General features: G+C 42.2%; 1 protein-coding gene across 4 annotated transcripts in view; it reads right to left on the reverse strand.

The window, feature by feature from the left end:
• The window catches only part of LOC111854203 (gap junction beta-7 protein-like), a 51,809-nt gene extending 45,589 nt beyond the window's left edge, over positions 1-6,220 (reverse strand). For 3 of the 4 annotated variants that reach the window (XM_023831950.2, XM_072705859.1, XM_023831949.2), the window contains exon 1: positions 5,926-6,060. The gene's annotated coding sequence lies outside the window, so the exon portion shown is untranslated. Of the gene's footprint in view, positions 1-5,925 lie in introns of all 4 variants that reach the window. The other variant, XR_011984991.1, reaches the window with a different exon arrangement.
• Positions 6,221-15,448: the final 9,228 nt, after the last annotated feature.

Consider the following 15,448-nt stretch of genomic DNA (forward strand, 5'->3'; position numbering starts at 1 on the left):
GTAACCCTAAGTCTTGAGATTAAGATTAAGTTACGAAACCAGGGTTAGGGTTAGAATGGTTACGGCAGACATCCAAACGTGTTTTCCAAAGATGATTTAGGTGGCGGACACTGTGAAGATATGTACAGGCAAACATAGCCGGATCCTCACAAGTGGATCAATGAGACGTTGTATCACCACCTGTAACTTTGAAGTGTGTCAGGAGCCAGATAAAAGAAATGCGCACAGCCATTTCCAGGCAAGAAAAAAAATAATGGCATGATTTTCCCGGTGTGCGTCCTAGTTGTTCGCAGTAATACAAATGGCGCTCATAACGGCAATCATCCACTTTCTCTGTCATAGCAGAAACACGCAGCTCTCCGGGCAACATGATGATGACTAGCGGTCTGCTTCCTGTCTCCAGAATGTGTTGAGAACAGGATGTGCCTGATTATTTTGAAAGACCTTTGAACACCGAGGGAATTTGCAACAGAATTGGTTTGTGGTCAATGCACCCTTTTCATTATACCGAGACAGTGTGTATACTTTAATGTCACAATGCATTTGCTCTGGCTGGCACTGAATCGGGCATTGTTAAGGCTGCGTCTTTGCATACATCACCAAAATCACATTTTATTATTTTCCTTGTTGCACTTGAATGCCTTCCAGAAACGGGCCAGGAAATTATTTTTCAGATATTTCTGCCATTGATTTATTTTTTGTTTTGATTTAACATTAGGTTTTTGAGTGTCACTACTTTGCTGTTCCAAACAGATTCAATTGATCAGTTATCTAACACTATTTCTGTGTCAGTCTTTGCAGAGATTTGCAAAGTTGAACTCGGCTTCCTCGTAAGACATTTGCATAATCGTTTTAACGCAGTGCTGTCATTAAGTTTGTCCTTTTGAACGACGTGGAAAACATAGAGAAGAACCATTATATCTACTCTGTGCTCCAGGGGTTCCAGATCACTGGCTGACCCTGCATTCGAAGTCTGTGTGTGTGTGTGTGTGTGTGTGTGTGTATGTGCGAGCGGGTTTACGTATCCTTATGGGGACATAATGTCCCCGTAACGTGATAAATATCCGTTTATTGTCCCCATAAGGGAAAACTCTATTTTATAAAAATCGGTGACTGCTATGAAAAAACTAAAAATGCAAAAACTCTTGTATTTTGTTAGGTTACTTATGGTTATGGTTAGGGCAGGGTAGGGGTTAAGGTTGTTATAGTTAGCGTTAGCATTTTTCCCATTGAAATGAATGAGCAGTCCCCACAAGGATATGTATACCCTACATGTGCGGGTGTGTGTGTGTGTGTGTCGCAAAGTAAAGCACGATGGGATATATGAAAAGAAGCATTGCACATGCTCATACATCATTTAATTTGAAAACACTTCACCTTGTGTTTTTGGGAAGTTCAGCTTGATATTCTAGAGACGTCAGTCCCCACATTATTTACCATGTCATGGTGATGCACTGGACCTGTGTTTCTCAACCCAGTACTCAGTGCCCCCCAAACACTCCACATTTTTGCTCCTACCCAACATAACTGTACCAGATACTTGACATTCTTGATTGATTGGTTTGAGGGAGCAAAAATGTGGAGTCGGCGGGGGGCCCTGAAGACTGGATTGAGAAACACTCCCCTAGACTGCTTAATTACTGCTCTTCCATATAGAAGCATTATTCTGAATGCTGCCAGGGGCATCGGCATACAATTTTGATTGGGGTGACCATCAGAGGCCAGTAAAATTTTTGGAGGTAGCTGCACTGCACTGTATCTATTTTATGGCTCCGTTCAGAAATTAAAATAACGCATATTTCATTGTGTATTTAATTGATGTGGGGAGGCAGCAGGAGTGGCCACGTATCTACTTGCCTGGGGTGGCCAGCTATGGGCATGGGCCCCTTCATTTTACACATAAGGATATCTCTGAATGATGTGGCTTTCTACGAGCAAGGGCAGAATGGGCCCACAAGCATCAGGCGTTTAAAATCTCCCCAGATATCGCTGTAGTGCCCCTGGTAGCTTTCTACACAAGAGTCGCATGGTAAACCCCCTCCAGGATCTGTCCCTGCCCTGTCCTGGTGTTTCCCTGCTTGGCCAGCAGGTGTCACTGGCCATCCTATTCCTAGTGTGTGAGTTCTCTGTGACTGTTAATGACCCACACCTGTTCCTTGTTAGTCCTAGTCCTAGTTCTAATGTTTTGTGTATTGTCAATGGCCCACATTTGTATCTTGTTTAGTCCTAGATACCTGTATATATATGTACCGGCCTTTACTCTGTCCATTAGTTGGTCATTGTATGTGTTGCCTGTGTTTCTCTGTGATCATAGTGCATGCTCTTGCCTGTGTTCCCTTTGCTGTAGTTCCAGCCCTTGTTTATCCTCGTTTAACCAACCTGCCTTTGCTTTGACCCCTCGTGGTCCCTTTTGTTTTCATACATGTCTCAATTCAGTCTAAAATAAAGTTCTTGTTTGTTGTAAGCCCAATTGTGGATCATCACTCCTTCCATGTGTCCCACTGTGACAGCAGCTTTGGGGAACAAACACCAAGCGCTGTGCGAGACTGACCTCCACCACCATTGTTTCCTTCACAAAGCAGGGGAAGACCTATGGGACATAAAAATGGGATACCATGTACCATGAGCCTTGGGGAGCTATGATGGAGGATGTGGGAGTCACTGGAAGTTACCCTATAATGGAACTTTTAGCTTTTTTATTCACTTTTTTTATTACATCATTATTTTTACTGGTGCACCAGTAAAAGCAGCCTGCTCCAATTTTGCTCTTGTTAGGTTATCCATGATAAAGTCACCCTTCCTCTCACCTCGTTGATAAGTCTGCATTCCTATAAAAGTACAGATAGAGGACCAGCAAACTGAGAACGAGAGGATGCATGTCAAGGCACCGGCGCTGAGGGTGACCTGCATGGGAGCTGAGGGAAGGCTGTGGTAGATTCATCAAACAAATCCCAATGGTCTTACTTGCCACTGAGATCATGCCATCTCTGCTTTTTGTTCTCCTGTTTTTGAATGACTTTTTGCATGTCTTGGCTGTTGCTGTAAACATGGTAACCTGAGCTGGTCCAGGTTATTGCATGATCTCTTGGAGCATATAGATAATATGCATGCATTGAAGTCACTGACCTTCAGTGAAAGATGACATGGCACTGGTCCTAGCCAATGTGGCACCCTAGGTGAGCATCACTGCAGGGGTGTGAGACAAACTGAAATTAGCTGGGAAGTTGGCGCCCCATTAGATGCGGCTGCCTATGTCGCATATAGCATTGACTGGCCCTCAATTTGTACAAGTACAGGTACATTAGAAGCTCTTTTCCCATATCTTATCTTGCTCAACTTTGAGACACAAACATATATGGTTGAGAGCGAAGTTTGGGATCTGAGTATAGGGTCAGGCTATTTATCTGCAACCCCTGGAACATGTTTTTTGGTGAGGGGAGCGTTAAGGGCCTTGCTCAAGGACCCAATAGATTTGACTCTCTTGCAGAGGATGGGATTCAAACCAGTGACCTTCTCTTCACAAGCAAAGAGGCCAACCCCACTGAGCCACACACTGCCTCCCAGAGGCAGCTACTCAACACGCAGCCTGATCCTGTATGGGACTTTCCCATTTGGTGTGTGTCTCTAATGATTAGTAGCTAGTTTCTTCTTCTGCCGAAGGGCTGCTAGCTGGTGTAGAACCGATATGTCAGCCTTCTTAGATAGGTAGTAGATAAGCGTCTATGCTTTTGGTTTACTCAACTGGGAAATAATTCAAGTAAACCAAAGTCAAAATAACAGACTTCTTTCAGAAGAGATTGCAAATGCCTAACAGAAACTAGCCTCTCTTCACGTTGCCTTGCATTTTTATCTAATTAGTCATTAAAAATCTTAAACGTCAATTCAATTTCCAACTATTGACATCAGAGTGAAAGGAAATGATGGTATTTAGTAATTGTTAATTACATGTTATTATTATTATTATTATTATTATTATTATTAATATTATTACAGACCATATTTACTGCATGGAGGAAAGATTTCCATATGTTGTTAATTCTTTAAAATAGGTTTCTGTGTCTTTCTTCCCAGAATGGACCTGGCTAGCAGGAAGAAGGAAAAGAAAGAACGCATACAGAGAGCCAAAGGCAAACGCACCTGCAGCCCTCTCCCCGCTACCCAGAAGGCCTCAGCATCTCCTTAGCTCCTTAGCCGTCCATCTAATTTCGCTGCAGCATTAATTTGTGGAGGACTCCTCGGGGTTGTGTCCGCTGGCCCCCGAAATCACTCCCCCCTCCCATCCCTACGGTGTAGCTGAAACCTCGTCACATTTTGGGTTTCATTAATCAACCACCTGTCCCTGTGGGGGCTGCGGGACGACCCCATGACCCCGGTGTGGCACCTACCAGCTCTCCTGTAACACTTTTAATTAAGCCCAGACTTTCCGAGTAACACTATTTTGCATCCGAACCCCCCCCCCCCGAAACACACACATAATGACAAGGTTGTCCCTGCTGGCTGGACTTTCCACTTACCATGGATGTGAGTTTGAGGGAATATTAAGGGGGAGCAATAGCAGGGATAGGGCAACTTGACTAATTAAGGAAAATCACCTTATTTATAGCTGTGTGCTTCAAATTAATAATGCAATGCTGGGCTTTCTTAAAGAACCTATCGATTTCCCCTGCCCAAAAATAACACAGTGCTCAGTGCTGATTGGTGGACCTGTGAATGACATCACTGCATCAGCAGCTCGGCAGTGGCCCCTGCATTAGCGATAGCCCCCCCCCCGTTCCATGCCTTTCGGCTACCCACCGCCTTTAAGTGATGCCATGGCATTTTCACATGCGACAATCCTGTAACGCGTGGTTTACTTACTTAGGCACACCTACTAAACCATGAATTTAGCTGGTTAGGAGGGGTTTGAACAGGGAAATGTACAAACTATGCAGGATTCTGGCCTTCCAGGATGGGAACTGGGGAACCCTACCGTAAGCAGTCAGGAATTCATAGGCATTACCAGAGTAGCCTTTGTTCATAAATAATGCTGGGATCAAAACAGGCAGCAACCTACAAATGGCTTAATGCACATATATTTCAACAATAGAATAGAATAGAATAGAATAGAATATGGTTATTGTACCTGTGCAACAAAACTCTGTACTTTCTCACCAATGCTACACAACATATAATAATCAATTAAATAAAATAAACTAAATGAATGAATACACAGAACAGACAGATAGATAGATAGATAGATAGATAGATAGTAACTAAAGTTCAGTAAAGCAATCATATATTCTATATACAGGTGTATACAGTATGTATATAATAAAACAATTGCTGTTCAAGCATATCTGAGCATATGAGGTTAACATACAGTATCTCTAAATTTCAGCGGCTGCATTTTGTAATAGAATCCTGCAGGACACGGGGACACACTTTCGAAGGTTATTTCCTGTAAAAAGCTCCCTCAGATAGCACATTACATTTCCTGAAGTAAAGATACCTCAATGCAGATGAAGCCAGCCTCACATCAGCTCAGCCTCGCTGCTGCATGACAGCGATGCGGGGATCTGATCCCAGCCTGCCTGTTGCCATTTTCTCTGTGTGTGTGTGTGTGTGTGTGTCTGTAACAGCAACAGTTCTCAAAAAAACAGTGTTATTTAGCTTATCAGCAAGAATAACACAAATGGATTCTCCACGAGAGGTTCATCTAAGTGAATAAATGAAAAATCACAGGAAGCATGTTTGCTGTAACATAATGTGAATGAAATGATGACCCCCCCCCCCACTGTAGGCAAGCCAGTGGAGTGGTCTGTGTGTCTGCTTACAGTTAAGTAAGTAAAGTAAAGCAGCTCTTAGCAGCTGATCATCGGAAGTCATGATGTATCCGGAGGCACTGGGGGTGGCCAGTGTTTGTAATAAAGGGGGACAGTCACATACCATCCGCAGGAGTTTACAGCTGAGTCATCCTGGCCACTGGGTCAATAAAAACCTGGCGTAAGTCTCACGTCTTTAGTGATGCAGCGTCCGAGTTTGTGTGGGGGCTGTTTTCCTGTTATACAGCCGAACCAACAAAGTCATCTGATTTGTCAGGAAAACCGGGTGGCAGGTGACCTTAACAAGGGGTCTCCGGATTGGTCAACAGGAGAACATGGTCATTACTGTATCAAGAATGGGATATAGAAAAAAAATGCAGCAGACATTTGGCCTGTCCCTTCTTTTTTTCTCTTTTCTCTCTTTCATTTCTGCCTCTGCACCTTGGTGTCTTACGTGTCCCATATAACTGTCCCGACTCACGGTTGAGAGATTGCGTTTGTGTAGACCTGCCACTACCTAGTGCCATTCCTCAATTAAATCAGCTATTATTTTAGTTCATCAAACTGGGTCAGATTAAATAAGGTTGGCTGTTTACAAGGCTATTTTCTCACCGAGAGGTTGTGTTGTGTATAAAAAGAAAAATCAACCCACTTTCATTTGCAGAAGCACGCTACGCTCATTGCCAACATGAATCACTGGCTCAAATTTTCTGCTTGTCGTAGCCGTCGAGGTTTATTGCTCCTCACGCTCTGCGAGGCTGACTACGATGAGGAACCTGTTTATTACCAACAGCTCCGCATTAATAAAAAAAAACACCTTTGTCTGTGTGTGCAGGTAAGGTAAAAATAAAATATGATACTAATAAGCACACAGAAATGTGACAGTAACAGCAGCAGTAATAAAAACTCCTGTCCCGGGGTATACATTGTTCCAAGTCATAACAATATTTCAATTCATCTGCTGGTGAGTGAGTGTAAGACTGCAGGAGAGCTGTTAAGTGGCATTCGCAGGCTGGAGGCTAACAGCTAACGGGGCTTCTACTCGTTTCCTATTAAAAGAATCTAACTACCTTCGAAAAACTCTGCTGAAATTCCTATTTTAACCAGGGATCTTGTCCAAGGTCTCCTAAATTAAAGATAATTTTTAATCACTTTGGTAATGAAAGTTTTTAGGGGAAAGCGCGGAGACAGATCCGTCGGTTTATCAGAGTCGACACGGAACATTATGTTGGCGACATTAGAACTGGCAGGCTGTCAAACAAGCCATCTCAGAATGATCAGAGGCCCGTGGGAAGGGCAGGGGGGGGGGCATTATTTTGCAGCGTTGGGACCACTTCTCCTCCCCATTACATCATGCTGAGGCAAGCTGGTACCAGTACCTTGATCTGGGAGCAAAAGGTTTCTTTATTCATAACAGGAGGTGTGTCGGACAGGAAGCTTTGGAACTCTGAGAGTGGACCTTCATCTTTCTTTCATCTTTGCATAATCCTGCCATACACCACACACACACACACACACACACACATATGTGTGGATCACCAAAGATATGATATAAGAATACACATGTAGTATATATAAAAAATAAATGTAAATGTGCAGCAGAATATGTAAACATGGTGTGCATTGGTACAGGGCTGTCATAGGTATTTCAGTATAAAATCAAAACATAGCAGCACATCTATAGACACAGATATTAAAAATTCTTTAGATATATGTAAACATGGTGTGCAGAAACATGTCCGAGGGGCACCATTTTTGTTATTACGAGCTCCTATGGGGGGGGGGGGTTGGGAATCGACGTGCAGATTGGAGGAACAGGTTCGGATGCTGTGGTATTTCCGCAGAGCCCATCTGTAATTGGTACTGCAAAAAAACCTGCTGCTTACGACTATCTCCACCGTGGAGCTATTGATGGAGTGTGCAGGGTGACCAGCCACAGCCATTCCTGAAGTCAACAACCAGCCCTGGTAGGTTATGTCCTTTCTGAACCAGCAAACCCAATGATGAGGTCTGTGAACACTGCCGTCTTGGTTACGGTGAGACTCAACCTTGTGTTGATCATTTAATAGAGATGTCACAAACATGTCAACAAATCCAGTTTCCTGTGAGCTGTCCTAGTCGCCTCGTGTTTGTTATTAATTGGATTGGCTGTTTTCCAAATAGGGCAAAGTGACTTTCCTATGGACAAAAAAAAAAAAAATCCCATAATTCCTGTGGCGCAAGTGTCGTCCCAGAAGTATTTAAAAAAATAATAATAATAATACAGTGGCCTTCAAAATCAGACTTTTATCTATTTTAATCTAATTCTGATGTTAATCATAACTCTAACAATAACCATTTAATTTCCAGAACTTCATGCAAATACATATTGAGCCAAAAACTTTAAAACTGCAAGGTGATACTTCACTGCAAAAAGATTTAAGCAGGAGAAATTAGTTTTATTAAAGTGAAATGTCTCTACTAAGAATGCAGAGAAGTTAAAAAATTAGTGAAAATTAGGATCAAATGTTCCCCCAAAAGTCTCGCATTTTGTTTGGTTACTTATGATAAAGGTTAGGGCTGGGTAGGGGTTCAGGTCATCATGTTGTGATTAGAGTTTTCCCCGTAGAAATGGATGGAAAGTCCCCACAATGATATACTTACAAACCTGTGTGTGTGTGTGTTCATTGTTGCACTTTCATGCTTGTCACATCTCATATGCATGCTGCACCATGGGTCTGCAGCATCACTGTTTTGCTCCACTATATACCACACTTCTTTATGGGGGGGCCTGACAAGTCTCCCACCCCCTTCTCCAAGATTGTCCTTTTGTGTTGCTGCCTTCTCTATCTCTTTGTCTTCTCCTCGCTCTTTCAGAGCTTCGATTTACCACGGTAATTTACAAATATGCCAAAGAGTCGGGTGATTGATCTCGCTGGATCACATAGGGCATGTGAGATATGGACCGGAAGACCCGCGGCGCGACTCGTGAATGGGGGGCGTATTAGAGCCCATCGAGATAATTATCTTAATTAAACTACATGTCATTGGGAAATGTACACCAATAAGCAATAAAAACACAACCCCCATCCAAGAAATGTTCCCCCGCCTCCCAGTAAATAAATAAGTCTACAAATAAACGAAACTGAAGAGTACTGATCATAGGCCACAAGGACAGAGTTCCAACTCAATTATAGGACTGCAACAGAGAAGAGAGGCAATATTCTGGATCGGGTAGCTGAGCGATTAGCATATCGTCAGTGTTTGTCAATACTTTTTAATCTCTAACAACAATTTTAGAGTCACCCATCAGATGTTGTGGGGATCACACTAATCAGCAGATCATGTCATCCATGACTGATGAGTCTCTAGGGGAGAGAAACTTTAAAGAGACTCAAACGAGATTAAGGAAGGAGCACATTGTCCGGCTCTTCCTCTTCCGATGTAATGATTGGATTAGGCGTAGGTAGGTGTGCCACCTCATCTGCTGGGAGGATTTGATTTTACGGCCTGAAGGAATGTCCCTGAACCTCAACACAATGTATGTCTAATTTGTGGGACGCATTTTAATAAAGAAGGAGGGAGTACATCAGAACCACTGGGTTCTTTATTACTTGTCTCTATTTATTACATTTTGTTAATTCACAGCACAAAGTAATTCAATGAACGAGACATTAACCTGTCCAGATATGACTTTCTCCATTAGCTTTTAACTCGATTGTCCCCAATAATTAAAATAAATATATTAACGCCATGGGCTATATCACGTCACGATAGCTGGATTTGCAGAGTCCCAACTGTGCATGAAACTGGGATCTCAAGAAAATTACAGCGATTGGGATCAAGCAATCGTGTCCCATCCTTGGCAACTGCATTGTGCCGGCAAGTAATCAAAGGGTGGCTCATTTGCATATCAAGGATCATCGGGCCCCTGATTGGGTGGTGGGGAAGTGCCCTTGCAGGGCAGACCAGTCCTCTCCATGAAGTCTGGGCATGCTGCAAGACTATATATCAGCACCTTTTATTATAAGAGTGCCCTTATTTAATTCGGCTTTACGCAATCTGCACTGTGCTTCAGCTGCGTGATTGGCTGGCTGAGTGTGCTCTCTGTGTACCTGTGCGACACACAAGGAAAAGAACCTCTGGAATCAGTCGGCCGGACACATGGATAGATGGTCTCAAGTCATTTTACCTATTTTCAGTCTATCCTCATCTAGTCACATTATTGTTAAATATTTTTTCAAATATCGCACAATAATTATTACATAGGCAAAGATTTCAATACTTTATAATATGGTACTTGTTCATTTTTGAATGTATGCATATGCAAGTCAACTAGTCACTACAGACTCTGGAAACTTTGTGCAACTCATATATTAGCTCAAATGCCTCTAAGGGAACTGAGAAAGCGAAAGGACAGTACATCAAACCAGACAATCCTATCTAACTGCAATGTCTACAACCCAGTGACTTCATGGGACAAGACGCTATGGGAAAGAAGTGACTAATGGACTCGAAATGCTGACTGGATGCTTCCGGAAAAGGATATGCGGTACAAGGACTCAAGTGCAGATTGTCAATGAATGGAGAAGAAGGGGGCTGGAGAGGAGGCGCAAAACGACCCAAGAAACTGAAAGCAGGAAATGGGAACCGGCAGAGGAAGGGAACGCCGCCAAAGCGGAATGAGGAAGTGAAAACAGCGAAAACAAACAAAAGTACGTAGTAAACAGAATACAGAGAAGAAAAAGCAGGAATAGTAAAGGACGGTCCACCGGCTGTGACAAGATAGCAATGGCCAGGTGATTTATACTTTATGTGCTAGATCAGGGGTGTCAGACTCCAGTCCTGGGGGGCCTAAGCCCTGTTAGTTCTTTCCCTGTTCCACCACAAATGATTCAGCTCAACATCTATGTGGTAATTAGCACAAGAAGTTGAATCTGGTGTGTTAAACGAGGGGAAACCCAAAAATGTGCAGGGCTGCGGCCCCCCAGGACTGGAGTCTGACACATGTGTGCTAGATGTTTAACCGTTTGTCAGAAATAAGAACAAACATCGAGAGGATGCTTTTTCTACCCTTGTTTAACTTTTTTTTTCTTGTGTAACACAGCATTTTACAGTAGCTATGCGGGACCTGGTAAACGAATGCTTGTCTGCGTGTATCCTATAATGCTGAGACGACGATACGGAATCCTGCGTCTCGAACCACAGTGAGCCAAGTACCCGTGAAAAATGACCCAGCCAATATAAGTCAGCCCTCTGACTTTGCGGACTCAAAATGTTGGGGGGAAAAAACAAATTACAGAATGCCAGCTCATTAAATGATCCCTGGAATAATTACAGTGTATTCAAAAGTTTGAGGGAATACAAAAGAAAAACTGTATTAGAAAGAGCAGAAAAAAAAAAAAAAGAACTTTAGCTTACATTTTTGTAGTGTATTGCTTGGGGCTGCTAATTGCTAGAATTGCTTCTATTTTACACACAGCACCTCATTGTGCTCGCATTGAGCAAATAGGCTATTATAGCTGCATGTCATACAGAGAAACACTACATTTTTTACATTAATGAAGCTGCGGGTGATAATCGGTACTTGAGAGTGCATCCAGTCCCTCTGGTATAAGTCTCGTGCATCTACCGTGTATATATATGTATATATATATGTATATATATGTATATATATATACACTCACCTAAAGGATTATGAGGAACACCATACTAATACGGTGTTTGACCCCCTTTCGCCTTCAGAACTGCCTTAATTCTACGTGGCATTGATTCAACAAGGTGCTGAAAGCATTCTTTAGAAATGTTGGCCCATATTGATAGGATAGCATCTTGCAGTTGATGGACATTTGTGGGATGCACATCCAGGGCACGAAGCTCCCGTTCCACCACATCCCAAAGATGCTCTATTGGGTTGAGATCTGGTGACTGTGGGGGCCATTTTAGTACAGTGAACTCATTGTCATGTTCAAGAAACCAATTTGAAATGATTTGAGCTTTGTGACATGGTGCATTATCCTGCTGGAAGTAGCCATCAGAGGATGGGTACATGGTGGTCATAAAGGGATGGACATGGTCAGAAACAATGCTCAGGTAGGCCGTGGCATTTAAACGATGCCCAATTGGCACTAAGGGGCCTAAAGTGTGCCAAGAAAACATACCCCACACCATTACACCACCACCACCAGCCTGCACAGTGGTAACAAGGCATGATGGATCCATGTTCTCATTCTGTTTACGCCAAATTCTGACTCTACCATTTGAATGTCTCAACAGAAATCGAGACTCATCAGACCAGGCAACATTTTTCCAGTCTTCAACTGTCCAATTTTGGTGAGCTTGTGCAAATTGTAGCCTCTTTTTCCTATTTGTAGTGGAGATGAGTGGTACCCGGTGGGGTCTTCTGCTGTTGTAGCCCATCCGCCTCAAGGTTGTGCGTGTTGTGGCTTCACAAATGCTTTGCTGCATACCTCGGTTGTAACGAGTGGTTATTTCAGTCAAAGTTGCTCTTCTATCAGCTTGAATCAGTCGGCCCATTCTCCTCTGACCTCTAGCATCGACAAGGCATTTTCGCCCACAGGACTGCCGCATACTGGATGTTTTTCCCTTTGCACACCATTCTTTGTAAACCCTAGAAATGGTTGTGCGTGAAAATCCCAGTAACTGAGCAGATTGTGAAATACTCAGACCGGCCCATCTGGCACCAACAACCATGCCACGCTCAAAATTGCTTAAATCACCTTTCTTTCCCATTCTGACATTCAGTTTGGAGTTCAGGAGATTGTCTTGATCAGGACCACACCCCTAAATGCATTGAAGCAACTGTCATGTGATTGGTTGATTAGATAATTGCATTAATGAGAAATTGAACAGGTGTTCCTAATAATCCTTTAGGTGAGTGTATATACACACACATACACACATACAGTATGTGCGGGTACGTGTGTGTGTGTGTGTTATACACAGATGCTACCTAAACCTCAAGTAGATAAAAAGTCTTCCTCTGAAAAACAACTACCAAAATAATACGTTCTCTTTGAAAATGACAGCAATTTCCAAGCCTGTTTTTAATCAGCTAGACACCAAATATTCAAACGCTGCCTGCTTTAGCTAATGAAACATTTGCTGTCTTCATTTCACTGGTTCTAAGGCCACTTTTACTAAAGCATTAATACTCTACTTGTGTTTATTTGCTTATCTCAGGCCTTCAGCTAAAGTAATCTGCAGTATTCTCTCATTCATATAGCTTGATGTATTTATTGAGGTCATTCATAAAGTACATAACTCAAAGATGCTACAGTTGTGCTCCTTAGACATGAATTAACAATCTTTATGACATCAGATGAATACACAAGATAGTACATAGATGGGAGGGGGCTGTATGCTTTTAAACACAGTGGAATATGCAGTGATAAAATCAGGTTTCCACCATTTCGACCCTTAGCAGTATCTAACTGGGAGAGAACTTAGGTTTGCATGGATTTAAGGCTTCAAATAACTGTCTCAACAACAAGAATCTTTTATTCTGTGGTAAGTCCACTTAGTGTATCATGATGGCTGAGATCCTCTGACCATTTCCTTAGTCCACTCCAAGGTGACCATGCATTCTCAGTGCTAGCAGCAAAGCTTCAGAATGGCTTACCACTGCACATTAGGTGTTCTTCCTCAGTTGTGGTCTTTACATCTACTTTGAACTCATCTGCTTTCAAAAGCATTTGAGGAGACCTAAATGTACTAGGGAGCAGATTGTGAACGGATGTTTTATGTTGGCTTTGTGCTTTGATATCATGTTGTGATTTAATGATCTATGTAAAGCACTTTGGTCAGCAAGGGCTGTTGTTAAGTGCTATATAAATAAAACTCACTTGACTTGATCTAGTTTTGTTGTCTTATAGAAAAAAAATACAAGTTTGCAGTCATTAAATTATTTTATACTATTATTATTATTCTTTCATTTTTAATTTCACAAGGTATGCTTTTAGTTAAAAATTTCCTTAGCAAAAGTATTTACAGCTAGCATTCTTCAGAATGTATTTATTAAATTGAAAATTTGAATTATTAACTGTAACTTTATTAGCCTTTATTTCACTGTGTTTGGGGCTATAGTTTTAGCCCCGGGGTGTGTGTGTGACTGTTTTGTGAGAGAACTATGAATTCTTTTGCTCCTAAGGCACCTTTTATGATGAGAGGGGGTGTCTAATTTCAAATGCATCATGCATCCATCCATGCAGCTCATCCTGGTCATTGTCATGGGGAAGGTGGACTCTATGAACAGGCGGTTCAGCCAATACTCATCCTCGTGTATATTGTCATGCTAATTGCAATTTAGGAAATGCAGCTTTTGTATGTGGATCAAATTACACATACTGAAAAATGAATCAGTTCTCAAACTTATCCTTCTTATGGGAGGTTTCATTCTGCTTTTTCCCCAGGATCTCCTGTAAATGCCCTTGAGGGCCAGACCAAATAAAGACGCTGGGTGGTAGGGATGTGGACAGGGCAGCAGATACCTGGGCAATGACTGGCAGGTCCATGAAATTTATGCATCCCACAGAAACAAGGCCGTGTAATTGATGGTTCCCTCCTGTGGATTGTGATGGCCGCAAGTGTGCTCTGGAGGACAAGGCTGCCTGAAGGCAGCCCACACTGCAGCTAACGTCACAGGGCCGTTTGAAGATTAAGACTTTATTGATCCCAGGGGGGAAATGCTTACAGCATACGGGGCAAACAGCAGCAAGTACATAGGGCACAGACTAGCATACTTACAGCACAGACTAGCATACTTACAGCACAGACTAGCATACTTACAGCACAGACTAGCGTACTTACAGAGCATAACATACAAAGTGCAAAGACAGGACACTTAGTCCAAACAAGTAAACATTGTACAAGCAAATGAAAAAGTTCACAGTACACAAGTAGAAGGCCCTGAAAAACAGACTATTATGGCATACTAAGGAAATATTTAAAGATACCATTAATAAATTAGCATTGGTATTTGTGCAATATAAATCCAGCACCAGATTTGTACTATTACGAAGAGGGGTTCGTTCCTGATGTATTGTGGCAGGGGGTGGAGAATTTCCATTCCCAAGAGGATCTTTTGATGCTCACTCTTCAGGGAAACTGGCAAAGGGGGAGGGACAACATTGCAGAAAATGCCAACACGACCATCCTACAAAAAACACAAACAGACAGTGCCAACAAAAATACAATGTGAAATACGCAAAGAAACGGCAAAAACTGCTGACCAAACAATCACTGGAGCAAGTTATGCTATTAAAGTTATAAAATAATTTAAATTTTCATACCTTTAACACTAATTGAAATGGTCAAAGTTTTCATCGGTAGTCACAATTAGGTGCACTATTACATGGGTGATAATATACTGTATAAATTGCCAGTATTACTCTAAATATGAATATTATTCATAAAGACTGTGGTTATGAGAGTGCAATTTGACAGGGTTCATTCTGATTAAGGATAAATTATTCTAAGTGCCCCCCAAAGACAAAGTATAAATTAGTGCAGAAATTAGCTTAAGGAACAGTGGTTATGTTAAATGAGTCTTGACTTCACTTCTTCTATACATTACATTTGGGTTATTATGGGATGGACCCGGGGAATTCTGTCCTGTACTGGCGCAATCGGGGCAGTGAGGAGGCTTT

The sequence above is a fragment of the Paramormyrops kingsleyae genome, chromosome 23 (genome assembly GCF_048594095.1).
Source record: "Paramormyrops kingsleyae isolate MSU_618 chromosome 23, PKINGS_0.4, whole genome shotgun sequence".
In the NCBI taxonomy this organism is placed as follows: Eukaryota; Metazoa; Chordata; class Actinopteri; order Osteoglossiformes; family Mormyridae; genus Paramormyrops; species Paramormyrops kingsleyae.